Here is a 13,767-nt window from a genome sequence, read left to right as displayed (position 1 = left end):
CACTGGCTTCCCTCACACCTGCTGCCAGAGGCCAGCCTGCAGGTGGCAGTCTGAGTGGTGGTGGTGGTGGGGAGCGATGGCAGCCCAGTGCGGGTGTCACCAGACCCAGCCTTGAGTCCAGGATCCCACACAAACCACCTAAGCAACTCTCCTGCCCTCTCCAAGCCTCAGTTTCCTCATCTGTAAAATGGGGGCAGTGAGGATTAGGTGGGATGAGACAGTGAGGGGCACTGTGGCCAGCACTCAGTGAGGTTGCTGCTGCAGAGGAGGGTGTGAGCTGTCCTGAACAATTGCGAGCGGCTTCAAACTGAGGGAACTGGAGAAGAATCCTCTGGGCAGAGAGAAGCCTTGTAAGTGAGAGGGATGCAGAATTCCAGCGACTCTGGGTCACTGAGCATATTGTGCTCCTGTTTTCACCAGGAGTGCACCTGGGATGATATGAAAGTCCTGTGTATAGAAGTCCAACAAGACCTTACACATGGTAAAGTGGCTTCTGTCTCCAAGGAGCTACAGAATATCACAAATTCTCCAACTATCAGATACATATTTTAATTTTTAAGAGTCAGGAAATAGTGGTACATATTTATAGGGTAAATGTGATATTTTAACACAAAAATACAATGTATAATGATCAAATCAGGAATATCCATCACCCCAAATCAACTATTCTTTCTTTGTGTTGAGAACATTCCAAATCCATTCCTCAAGTTATTTTGAAATATACAATAAATTATTGTCAATGATAGCTACCCTATTGTGCTACCAAACACTAGCTCTTACCTCTACCATCTAACTGTATTGTTGTACCCATTAACTAATCTCTCTTAATCCCGCCATCCTCACCACCCTTCTAAGCCTCTAGTAACCTTCATTGTACTCTCTACCTCCATGAGATCAATTTTTTTTTTTTTTTTTAGCTCCCACATATGAGATAATATGCAATATTTACCTTTCTGTGTCTGGCATGTTTAACTTAACATAACGTCCCCCAGTTCCATCCATGTTGATGCAAACAATAGAATTTCATTCTTTTTTATGACTGAATATTATTCCCTTGTGTGTATATACCATGTTTCCTTTATCCATTCATCTGTTGATGGATACTCAAGTTGACTTCATATCTTAGCTATTGTGAATAGTGTTGCAATAAATATGGGAGGACAGATGTCTTTTTTCAATACACTGATGTTTTTTCTTTTGGATATATACCTAGTAGTGAAACTGCTGGATCATATAGTAGCTTCATTTTTCATTTCTTGAGGAAACTCCATACTCTTTTCCTTGGTAGTGGTACTAGTTTATGTTCCCACCAACAGTGTACGAGTGTTCTCCTTTCTCCACATATATGCCATTACCAACTTTAAAAAAAAATCTTTTTGATAAAAGCTACTTTAACTGTGGATATATTTTAGAAGTCTTTTTATTTTGAAATAATTTTAGAATCACTTACAAGTTGCAAAAGTAGTACAGAGTTCTCATGTCCTTTTCACCCAACTTCTCCCAAAGAGAACACTGACATAACAATAGTACAATGATCAAAACTGAAAATGGACATTGCTACAATACTATTAACTAACCTACAGACCTTATTTGGATTTCATAAATTTTTACATATGCTCATTTTGGGGGAGGAAGGTAATGATTGCATGAAATGTCATCACATATACATTTTCCATCAGGATGCAGAACTGTTCCTTCATCTTCGAGAGATTCTCTCATGCTACTCTTTTGTAATCATACCCTCCCCAGATGTAACCCCTGGCAGTACTCATCTGTCTTCCATCATTATCCTTTAAAAAATTTTGAGACTGTTATATACATGAGATCACACAGGGGTGTATGTTTTTTAAAGAAGAGTGTTAAACATGATTGTTATTCATGGTGATTTAAGACATTAACTGTAGAGAGTAAACACTGACTACATATAACATGTATTAGTCATTTTGGGCTGCTATAACAAAATACCACAGACAGGATGGCTTATACAACAGAAATTAATTTTCTCCCACTTCTGGAGGCTGAAGTTTGGGATCATGGCAGCAGCAGTGTTGGTTCCTGGTGAGGGCTCTCTTCCAGGCTTGCAGACAGCAGCCTTCTTGCTGTGTCCTTAAGTAACCTTTCCTCATGGGATAGGGGAGGAGTGAGAGAACTCTCTGGTATCTCCTCTTATAAGGACACAAATCTTGTTGGATCAGGGCCCCAGCCTTATAATGTAATTTAATTTTAATTACTTCCTTTAGGCTACATTTCTAAATATAGCCACACTGGGGGATTGGGGCTTCAGCATATGAAGCCAGTGAATTGGGGGTGGGGACACAAGCATTCAGTCAACACAACATAACTTCTAAAATACTTTTTAAACACCTGAATCTAATTCTGCCAGATAGCATATAGTGACATTTATGAAACAGAAAAAACTTTTAAATTAAAAATATATTTTATTGTGGCAAAATACATATGATATAAAATTTACCATCTTGACCATTTCTAAGTATACCGATCAGTGGCATTAAGTTCATTTGCATTAATGTGCTACTATGACCAACATTCATCTCCAGAATTTCACATCTTGCAAAACTGAAACTCTGCACCCGTTAAATGATAACTCCCCAGTCCCTCCTATCCTTAGCCTTTGGTAACCACTATTCTACTTTCTGTTTCTGTGAGTTTGACTGCTCTAAGTACCTCATCTAAGTGGAATCATTCAGTATTTGCCTTTTTCTAAATGGCATATTTCACTTAGCATCATGTCCTCAAGCCATTCATATTATAGCATGTGTCAGAATTTCCCTCCTTTCTAAGACTGGATAATATTCCACTGTAAGTATACTCCACATTTAGCTTAACAATTCATCCCCCATGGATACTTGGATGAACAACCAAACGAGGGTTGCTTCTGCCTTTGGGCTATTGTCATTTTTGAGACCCTGCTTTCAATTATTTTGGTGTGTTTCCTATTCCCCAAAGTGAGATTACTGGATTATATGGTAGTTCTGTTTTTAATTTTTTGAGGGACTACCATACTGTTTTCCATAGTGGCAGCATCATTTTATATTCCCACCAACAATGCACAAGGATTCTAGTTATTTTTTATTTTTTACAGTGACCCTTCTAAAGGGAGTGAGATGACATCTCATTGTGATGTTGATTTACATTTTCCTCAGGATTAGTGGTGTTGAGCATCTTTTCATGTGCTTATTGGAGGAAATTATTTCTGATGTAGAAAAAGCTTTGCTGATGGGGATTCTTTCAACGTGTACAGGATTGAGTAGGACAATGCAAAATTGACTTTGGTGATGTCTTATCAACTTTTGGGAACAATTTGTCAAGAGGAGATGCAATGCCAGCCTACTTGTCTTGGTAGAGGAGTCTGTGGGAAGCCACAACGTAGCGTATGGACTCATGAATCTTTTCTCCATTTGGATCTGTATACTACAACCTACTCATGTGGTAAGAAAAAAACAAGGAAGCCTGGTGAATTATGTTGGATGTTTTCTCCCCATTGCTAACCTTCTCTCTTCTGGCTTCTCTCCCTAAAGATGTCCTCTGCTACCAGGTTCCTCGTACCCACCCAGAGACAGTGTATATGCATATCTCTCATTCAAACAAATAGTGGCAAGTCACACACACTGTTGGGTCTTTGCTTTTTCCTTCTTAAATACGTATTTTGGAGGGAGTCCTGTATCAGGGCCTAAGCTTCTGCTTCTGGAATGTTCTTTTGCAGTTCATTCTCAATCCATGCATCTCTATTCCCTCCATCCATGCACTTAAACTCTAGAAACTTCCTCTCTGTTTCCTCTTGACATCTGGTCGCTGCTCTTCTGGTTTGTTCCTTGCACAGATGGACACCTAGTGCCCAGACTGTTGCAGTGAACATCAGAGTGAAAGCAGTGGCTTGTTAGTAGCAGTGTGCTTCATGATTTATATTTTTTTCTGCTTTAATTTCTCCTTTCCCACTTTTTAAAAAGGTAATAAGGGCCTCTAAAACATGAGTCCTGCCCTTCAAGGCAAGGAGGACTGGCTAGCTAGGGCTTACAGCCTCAACTTCTGCCATGGACGATTCCCTCCCTACTCTCTTACCAATCAGCCACCTCCTCCAAGCTGTCCCTGAGGGATGTGTCTCGTCTGACCCAAGCACGGACATTCCATCTTTCCCCTATTCCCTATTGTATAGTGGAGCATGGTGGAGACCAGCTGGAATGTTCCATTGCTCTATTGCTGAGTGACAAATTATTTTAGAATCAGTGACTTAAGGCAACGCCAATGCTTTATTATATCTCTTGGGTCTATGGGTCAGGCATTTGGGAATGGTTTGGCTGGTGGCTCTGGCACCAGACCTCTCATGTGGTTGTCCTGGGGTGATGGCTGGAGTTGGAAGGGCAAGGGCTGTGGCAGATCAGGGGAGATCCAGCATTTTGTCATGTAGTCTCAGGGCCTCTCCCTGTGGTCTGACTATGTGAGCTAGTTCAGCTTCCTCACAGCATGGTGGCCTCAGACTTTTTATTTAGCCCTGGGTTACAAAGAGAGAAACAGGTAGAAACTGTATCACCTTTTGTGACCCAGCCTCGGAAGTCACATAGGGTCACTTCCACTGTACTCAATGAATGGAGGCAGTCACAGAGGCCCATCCAGGGGAAGGCAGGGGAAGAAACATAAACTCTGTCTCTTACTGTGGGAATGAAAAATTTCCAGGAGAGTATGTGGGATGGGAAATAATTTTGTAGCATTTTGGAAAATACAATCTGTCACATTCATCCTACAGGGAAGTGGACTGCAAAGAGACCTATGACCCAGGGCCATCAGAATACAGGGTACTACACCTTCAGTTTGGAGGCCACCATGGCTGCATCCTTCCTCTTTTTGCTCCACTTCTAACCTCCACCAGAGGCAGCAGCTCAGCAATCCCCACTGAGGACAGTCTGTGTCCTCAGTCAAGGTCCCAGGAAATGAGATCTGAGACCCAGGCTGACCTGTCTCTCTGTCCCAAGCCTTCCTTTCAAGGTCACTTCCTGTCTAGGGATCCACCCCTTTTGCTATGATTGACACCAGGATCCCCCTCTACCCGTGCCCCTAGGAAAACCTGCTCTAGCCACAACCTTATGTACTGACACTGTGTTCCACGTCCAGGGAGTGCTGGTCCAGCAGCAGAGGCAGCTTCATCCTGGGGCCTACAGAGTGTGCTGACCCTCTTGCCTAACAAGTCCACAAGCAGTGAGCAGGGAGAAAAAATTCTTATTCCTTTGTTGTTCTGAGAGTTTCCCCAGTGACGTCCATTTTCTTCCCCCTCCCACCTGGCTCTGACTGTGAACTTCCTCACTAGCTCAGGGCATGTATCGGTGGGGGCATGACTGGCATGCCAAGCTGCTCCTTGGTTTCTTCATGAGCTCCAAGGGGCCTTGAACCCTGTTTTGTGACCGGTGGTCTACCATCTGATGCTAATCCACACTCCTGTCTTTCTGCCTGCCGTCCTCCCTCCCTGTTCCCTCCCTCTCTCCTTCCCGTCTTCCACATATGTTTACTGAGCATCTACTATGTTCCAGGTGCTTTGGATACAGCAGAGAACAAAACAGACAGAGATGCTTGCCTTTTTTTTTTGGCTTGTATTCTTGTTGAGAGAAAAGAGACAATAAATGGTAGACTCAATTTAACCCTAAATTATGGGGTGCTATGGCTTGGATGTTTGTCCCTTCCAAATCTCATATTGAAATTTGATCCCAAAGTTGAAGGTGGAGCCAAATGTGAGGTGTTTGGGTCATGAGGACAGGTCCCTCATGAAGAGATCAATGTTCTCCCTCCAGGATGAGTGAGTTCTTACTCTGTTTGTTCCAACAAGAGCTGGTTGTTGAAGAGCCTGGCACCTCCCCTTCTCTCTTGCTTCTTCTTTCACCAAGCGATCTCTGCAAAGTCTGGCTCCCCTTTGCCTTCTGCCATGAGTGGAAGCAGCCCAAGCCCGTCACCAGATGCAGATATGCAATTTCAAACTTTCCAGCCTTCAGAATTGTGAGCTAAATAAACTTCTTCTCTTTATAAATTACCCAGTCTCAGGTGTTCTGTTGTAGCAACACAAACTAAGACACATGGTATGTTGGCAGGTGATAAGCACTGGGAAAAAAGTAACGAAGAGGAATAGGGGAGGGGAGCCTGGCAGTGCTGGGATGATGGACTTGGGTGATAGGAGACAGAGAGGCGGTGAGGAATGGGAAGCTCTCATGGGTGGGGGATGCTGGTGGCCATTGCAAAGCCTGGTATGACACTTCCCATGCCAGGAACTCTAGGAGTCCCAGTCCCTCTGACTTTTCTCACACAGGTGCTGTGCAGTCCAGGGCCTGCCTGGGAGCTTCAAGCAGAGCACCAGCCTATATCTCACAGCCAGCATTGCTCACAGACGGCATGAGGAGGTTTTCTGCTCAGGGTCTGAGCCCTGAGCCTTGAACACCATCCCCAAAGCAGAGATGCTCCTCAGAGGCCATGGCCACTTCTGCCAAGATTGCTTCACCAGATTATGTTCTTGGAGTTGGTGCAAGGAAGGAGGGAGTAACTTTTTCCAATTAAGCCTCATTCACTTGGTCATCTGAATCCAATTCCCCTTCAGTCCTTCAGTCTAGGTGTTATCCTTTATTAAACTTGGGCCTTCCCAAGTTTAATAAAGTGCGTGTGAGACTCCAACTGCAGCTGCTGCAGAATCCAGAGCCTCCACTGGGTGCTGAGAGGCCCTGTGCTCCTGGAGGTCTTCTTGCAACTTTTTCAGGCTTGTGTTGTGGGAGGAAATGCAGAGAGCAGTGACCTTCTCAGCCTCCAGGAATGGGAGGGGTCCTGCCCCTGACTCAGCCCTGCTAGGCTCTCAGTGCCATCACTGGACAATAAAACTCTGCTGAGCAGTGAGGGGCTGTGGCCAAAGGAACCAGAAAGTGATGGTGACAGTGCCTGACACTTATGAACATTTAGTGGGTACCAGATCCTGGGCATACTAACTCACCTAATCCTCATTGCCATTGTATGAGGTTGGGATTAGAATGATCCTCATTTTACAGATGAAGATACTGAGGGTCAGAGTGGCCTGCCCAATCACTGAGTAAGTGGTAGTCCAGTGGGAATGTGAACCCAGACAATCTGATTCTAAGCCTGTGCTTTAGCTCCTCATAGGTGGGGCTTCTCTTTGGTAGTGACTGTGAGTGGCCTCTGTGGAGTAGGAGTTGGGTAATTGGTATGTTACTCTGGCATGCTTTGGTTGCATGTCTTGGGGGATCTCCTTCAGTGGGAGGTGGTGGTTGGGGGATACTTCCTCTCAGACCCCTTGACTGAGGAAGGCCAGACAAATGCTGCCCCAACAAATGCTGCCCCAGCTGACATCTTGCTTCAATCTCGTGAGTTACCCTAACCCAGAATATACAGCTAAGCCACTCTTGCATTCCTGACCCTTGGTAGTATGAGGAAATAAGGTGGCTTTTTAAAAAGCCACTATATTTTTGGTATTTTGTGATGTATCAGTAGATAACTAATACAGTGTTTGTATGAATTAATGTTCTCTCAAGCAGTCTACTAGAATTCCCATAACTCCCTATTCTTGTCAACACTTGGGATTGTCAGAATTGATTTTTCCAATCTGATGGGTAGGTAATACTGTTTTATTTAGACTTTAATTTGCTTCTTGAACTTTAGAGCTCTGTTGTTAGGCACATGCACATTCAGGATTGTTGTGTTTTCTTGATTAATTGGCTCCTTTATCATTCGGAAATGTCTCTATTTATTCCTTGTTCTAAAATCTACTTTTGCTCTTGCAAATGAGAGGAGCTCATTCTTTTTATGGCTGAGTACTACTCCATAGTGTATAGGTGCCACATTTTGTTTATCCACTTGTCTGTTGATGGACGCTTAAGTTGCTTCCAAATCTTGGCTATTGTGAACAGTGCTGCATTAAACATGGGAGTGCAGACATCATTTCAATACACTAATTTCCTTTCTTTTGGGTACATACCTAGCAGTAGGATTGCTGGATCTTATGGTAGTTCTTTTTTTAGTTTTATGAGGTATCTTTAAACTCTTACTCTATAGTGGTTGTACTAATTTACATTCTCACCAACAGTGTACATGGGTTTCTTTTCTCCACATCCTTGCCAGCATCTGTTATTTCCTGTCTTTTGGATAAAAGCCATTTTACTTGGGGTGAGATGATACACCATTATAGTATTTTGGTTTTTTTTTTTTTTTTTGAGATGAAGTCTTGCTCTGTGGCCAGGCTGGACTGCAATGGCACGATCTCTGCTCACTGCAATATCCACCTCCCTGGCTCAAGCAATTCTCCTACCTCAGCCTCCCGAGTAGCCGGTACTACAGGCACATGCCACCACACCCAACTAATTTTTGTATTTTTAGTAGGGATGGGGTTTCACCACTTTGGCCAGGCTGGTCTCAAACTCCCGACCTCAGGTGATCCACCCACCTTGGCCTCCCAAAGTGCTAGGATGACAGACGTGAGTGACCGCGCCCGGCATCACTGTAGTTTTGATTTGCATTTCTCTGATGATCAGTGATATTGAGTACCTCTTCATATGTCTGCTTGCCATTTGTATGTCTTCTTTTGAGAAATGTCTATTCAGATCTTTTGCCCATTTTTTGATCAGATTATTAGATTGTTTCCTATAGCGTTGTTTGAGCTCTTTATATATTCTGCTTATTAATCCCTTGTCATATGGGTAGTTTGCAAATATTTTATCCCATTCTGTGGGTTTTTCTCTTCACTTTGTTGATTGTTTCCTTGCTGTGCAGAAGCTTTTTAATTTGATGTGATCTCATTTGTTCATTTTTGCTTTGGCTGCTTGCGCTCAAGAAATTTTTGCTCAGATCAATGTCCTGGAGATTTTCCCCATTTTCTTGTAGTAGTTTCATAGTTTAAGGTCTTAGATTTAAGTGTTTAATCAATTTTGATTTGATTTTTGTATATAGTGAGTGACAGGGGTCTAGTTTCATTCTTTTGCATATGGATATCCAGTTTTCCCAGCACCATTTATTGAAGAGACTGTCTTTTCCCCAGTGTATGTTCTTGTCACCTTTGTTAAAAATGAGTTCACTGTAGCCATGTGGATTTGTTTCTGGGTTTTATATTCTTTTCCCTTGATCTAGGTGTCAGTTTTTATGCTAGCAGCATGTTGTTTGGGTGACTATAGCTCTGTAGTATAATTTGAAGTCAGGTCAATTGATTCCTTCAGTTTTGTTCTTTTTGCTTAGGATAGATTTGGCTATTATGGATCTTTTGTGGTTCCTTGTACATTTGAGGCTAGGTTTTTCTATTTCTGTGAAGAATGCCATTGGTATTTTGATAAGGACTGCATTGAATCTGTACATTGCTTTGGGTAGTATGGATATTTTAACAGTATTGATTCTTCCAATTCACAAACATGGAATATTTTTCCATTTTTTGTGTCCTCTTCAATTTCTCTCATCAGTGTTCTATAGTTTTTGTTATAGAGATATTTCACTTCTTTGGTTAAGTTAATTCCTAGGTATATAATTTTATGTGTGGCTATTGTAAACAGGATTATTTTTTAAAATTTCCTTTTCACATTGTTCACTATTGACATATAGAAATACTACTAATTTTTGTGTGTTGATTTTGTATCCTGCAACTTTAGTGGATCTGTTTATCAGTTCTAGTAGTTTTCTTGTGAAGTCTTTAGGTTTTTCCAAATATAAGACCATATCATCTACAAACAAGGATGATTTGACTTCCTCATTTCCAGTTTGGTTGCCCTTTACATCTTTCTCTTGTCTGACTGCTCTAGCTAGGACTTCTAGTACTGTGTTGAGTAATAGTGGTGACAGTGGACATCCTTGTTGTGTTCTAGATCTTAAAGGAAAGGCTTTCAGTTTTCCCCCATTCAATATGATACTAGCTGTGGGTCTGTCACATATGGCTTTTATTATGTTGAGTTATGTTCCGTTTATGCTCAGTTTTTGAATTTTTATCATAAAAAGGTGTTTAATTTTATCAAATGCTTTTTCAGCATCAATTGAAATGATCAAATGGTTCTTATCCTTCATTCATTGATATGATGTATCATATTGATTGATTTATGTATGTTGAACCATCCTTGCATCCCAGAGATAAATCCCACTTGGTCATGATAAAGGATCTTTCTAATGCATTGTTGAATTCGATTTGCTAGTATTTTGTTGAGGATTTTTGCATCAATATTTATTAGAGATATGGGCCTGTAGTTTTCTTTTTTTTGATGTGTCTTTGTCTGGTTTTGGTATTAAGGTAATACTGGCCTCATAGAATACATTTGGAAGTATTCCCTCCTCTATTTTTTGGAATAGTTTGAGTAAGATTGACATTATTTCTTTAAATGTTTGGTAGAATTCAGTAGTGAAGCCATCAGATCCTAAGGTTGTCTTTACTGGGATACTTTTTATTATGGCTTTGATGTCATTACTTATTATTGGTCTGTTCAGATTTTGGATTTATTCCTGATTCAGTCTTGGTAAGTTGTATGTATACAGGAATTTGTCCATTTATTCTAGATTTTCCAATTTATTGGTATATGGTATATGGTGAGCTCATAGTGGCCACTAATGATCCTTTGAATTTCTGCAGTATCGGTTGTAATGTTTCCTTTTTCATTTCCGATTTTATTTACTTGGATCTTGTCTTATTTCTTCTTAGTTAGCCTGGCTAAAGGTCTGCCAATTTCATTTAACTTTTCAAAAAAATCAACTTTTTGTTTGATTAATGTTTTATATTTTTTCATTTCAGTTTCATTTATTTCTGCTCTGATCTTTATTATTTCTGTTTTTCTAATCTTGGGTTTGGTTTGCTCTTGTTTTTTTTGTTCTTTAAGATGCATCATTAGATTGTTTATTAGAAGTTTTTCCTCTTTTTTGATGGAGCCACTTACAGCTATAAACTTTTCTCTTAGTGTTGTTTTCGCTATATTCCATAGGTTTTGATAGGTTGTGGTTCCACTATCATTTGTTTCAATACATTTTTCAAGTTCCTTCTTAATTTCTTCATTGATTCACAGGCCATTCAGGAGCATGTTTAATTTCCATGAATTTGTGTAGTTTCCAAAATTTGTGTTGCTATTAACTTTTAGTTTTATTCCATTGTGGTCAGAGAAGATGTTTGATATTATTTCAATTTTTCTGAATGTTCTAAGACTTGTTTTGTGACCTAACATATGGTCTATTGAGAATTATACATGTGCTGAGGAAAAGAATGTGTGTTATGTAGCTCTTGGATAAAATGCTGTGTAAATATCTATTAGATCCATTTGGTCTATAGTGCAAATTAAGTCTGATGTTTATTTGTGGATTTTCTGTCTGGAACATCTGTCCAATGCTGAGAGTGGGGTGCTGAAGTCTCCAGCTATTATTATATTGGGCTTATCTCTCTCTTTAGCTCATATTATACTTCCTTTATATATCTGATGCTCCTGTGTTAGGTGACACTTCTCAAAAGAAGACATTCATACAGCCAACAGACACATGAAAAAAAGCTCATCATCACTCTCCATCAGAGAAATGCAAATCAAAACCACAATGAGATACCATCTCACACCAGTTAGAATGGCAATCATTAAAAAAATCAGGAAACAACAGGTGTTGGAGAGGATGTGGAGAAATAGGAACACTTTTACACTGTTGGTGGGACTGTAAACTGGTTCAACCATTGTGGAAAACAGTGTGGCGATTCCTCAAGGATCTAGAACTAGAAATACCATTTGACCCAGCCATTCCATTACTGGGGATATACCCAAAGGATTATAAGTCATGCTGCTATAAAGACACATGCACATGTATGTTTATTGTGGCACTATTCACAATAGCAAAGACTTGGAATCAACCCAAATGTCCATCAGTGACAGACTGGATTAAGAAAATGTGGCACATATACACCATGGAATACTATGCAGCCATAAAAAAGGATGAGTTCGTGTCCTTTGTAGGCACACGGATGCAGCTGGAAACCATCATTCTCAGCAAACTATTGCAAGAACAGAAAACCAAATACCGCATGTTCTCACTCACAGGTGGGAATTGAACAATGAGATCACTTGGACACAGGAAGGGGAGCATCACACACTGGGTCCTATTGTGGGGAGGGGGTAGGGGGGAGGGATAGCACTAGGAGATATACCTAATGTAAATGATGAGTTAATGGGTGCAGCACACCAATATGGCACATGTATATATATGTAACAAACCTGCACGTTGTGCACATGTACACTAGAACTTAAAGTATAATAAAAAATAAAAGAAAAAAATGATAAATTAGACTTGAGCCAAATAAAAATAAATTGCTTTACAAAATATACCATTACAAAACCGAAAATACATGCCATGAACTGGGAGAAAATATTGGCCAAACATATCTCAGGTAGAGAGATATGTTTGTATACAAAATAAAGAATTTTCAAAGCTCAAAAAAAAAAAAAAAAAAAAGAAAAAAAAACGGTGCATGTATATTTAAAGCGGTTACATCCTCTTGCTAAATTGATCCCTTTATCATACTGGTTTCTCAGTATGTCTCAAGCTCCCCCAGTCCACTGTCTCTGGGTCTGGTTCAGCACCAGGCCTCACCTAAAAGTTGCAGTCCTTATGGCATAGACTGCCTTTCAAGTTTACTTGGAGACACAGAGTAGTGTAGCCATCAGTAGTGAGGTTTGCAGGGACTCACGTTTGGACTGCTGCGGTAGGCAATTCCCCTCCGGCTAGGGCTGGCTTAAATGCTCCCTCTGTGGGTGGGTGTCAACTATGTTTGGTCTGGTTTTCCTTTCTGTTCTAACAGAATAGCCCGAAGTTCAGTGCCTCACAATTGTTATGTTCTTCCTCCCCCAGGGCCCAGAGAGGCTCTCTGTGCCAAGCCACTGACAGGGGTGGAGGAGGAGTGGTGTTGGCAATTCAGGACGGTTTTTTCTGTCTCTTCAATGTCTATCTCAGTGATATGAAGTTAAAACCAGGTACTATGAGTGCTCACTTGATTTTTGGTCCTTAGAAAGGTGTTTTTTCTGTGTAGATAGTTGTTAAATTAGTGTTCTTGCAGGGGTGATGATCAGTGAGCTTTCTATTCTGCTATCTTGCTCTGCCCTTCCATCTCTGCTATTGATTTCTAATTTAATTTTCTTTTGGTCAGAGAACATGCTTTGTATTGTTTGAACCCTTTAAAATTTACTGAGATTTGCTTTATGGCCCAGAATATGGCCTATCTTGGTAAATATTCTATGTGCACTTGAAAAGAATACTTTTATGATGTTGGTTGAAGTGCTATATAAATGTCAATAAGATCAAGTTGGTTAATGGTGTTTTTCAAGTCTTCTATATCATTACTGATTTTCTGTCTACTTGTATCAATTATTAAGAGACTGATGTTGAAATCTTTGTGATACGGTTGGGATCTGTGTTCCCACCAAATCTTATGTTGAATTGTAATCTCCAGTGTTGCAGGTGGGGCCTGGTGGGAGGTGATTGGATCATGGGGGCAGTTTCTTATGAATAGTTTACCACTATCCCCTTGATGCTGTTCTTGGGCTAGTGAGTGAATTCTCATGACATCTGATTGTTTAAAGGTGTGTAGTACCTACCCCCAAACTTTCTATTGCTCCTTCTCCTGCCATGTGAGACATCTGTTCCCCTTTGCCTTGTACTGTGACTGGAAGCTTCCTGAGGCCTCTCCAGAAGCAGAAGCTGCTATGCTTCCTGTACAGCCTGCAGAACCATGAGCCAACTGAAGCTCTTTTTTTAAAACATAAATTACCCAGTCTCAGGTAT

The sequence above is a fragment of the Piliocolobus tephrosceles genome, chromosome 9, assembly GCF_002776525.5.
Source record: "Piliocolobus tephrosceles isolate RC106 chromosome 9, ASM277652v3, whole genome shotgun sequence".
NCBI classification, from domain to species: Eukaryota; Metazoa; Chordata; class Mammalia; order Primates; family Cercopithecidae; genus Piliocolobus; species Piliocolobus tephrosceles.
This window is presented reverse-complemented; position numbering follows the sequence as displayed.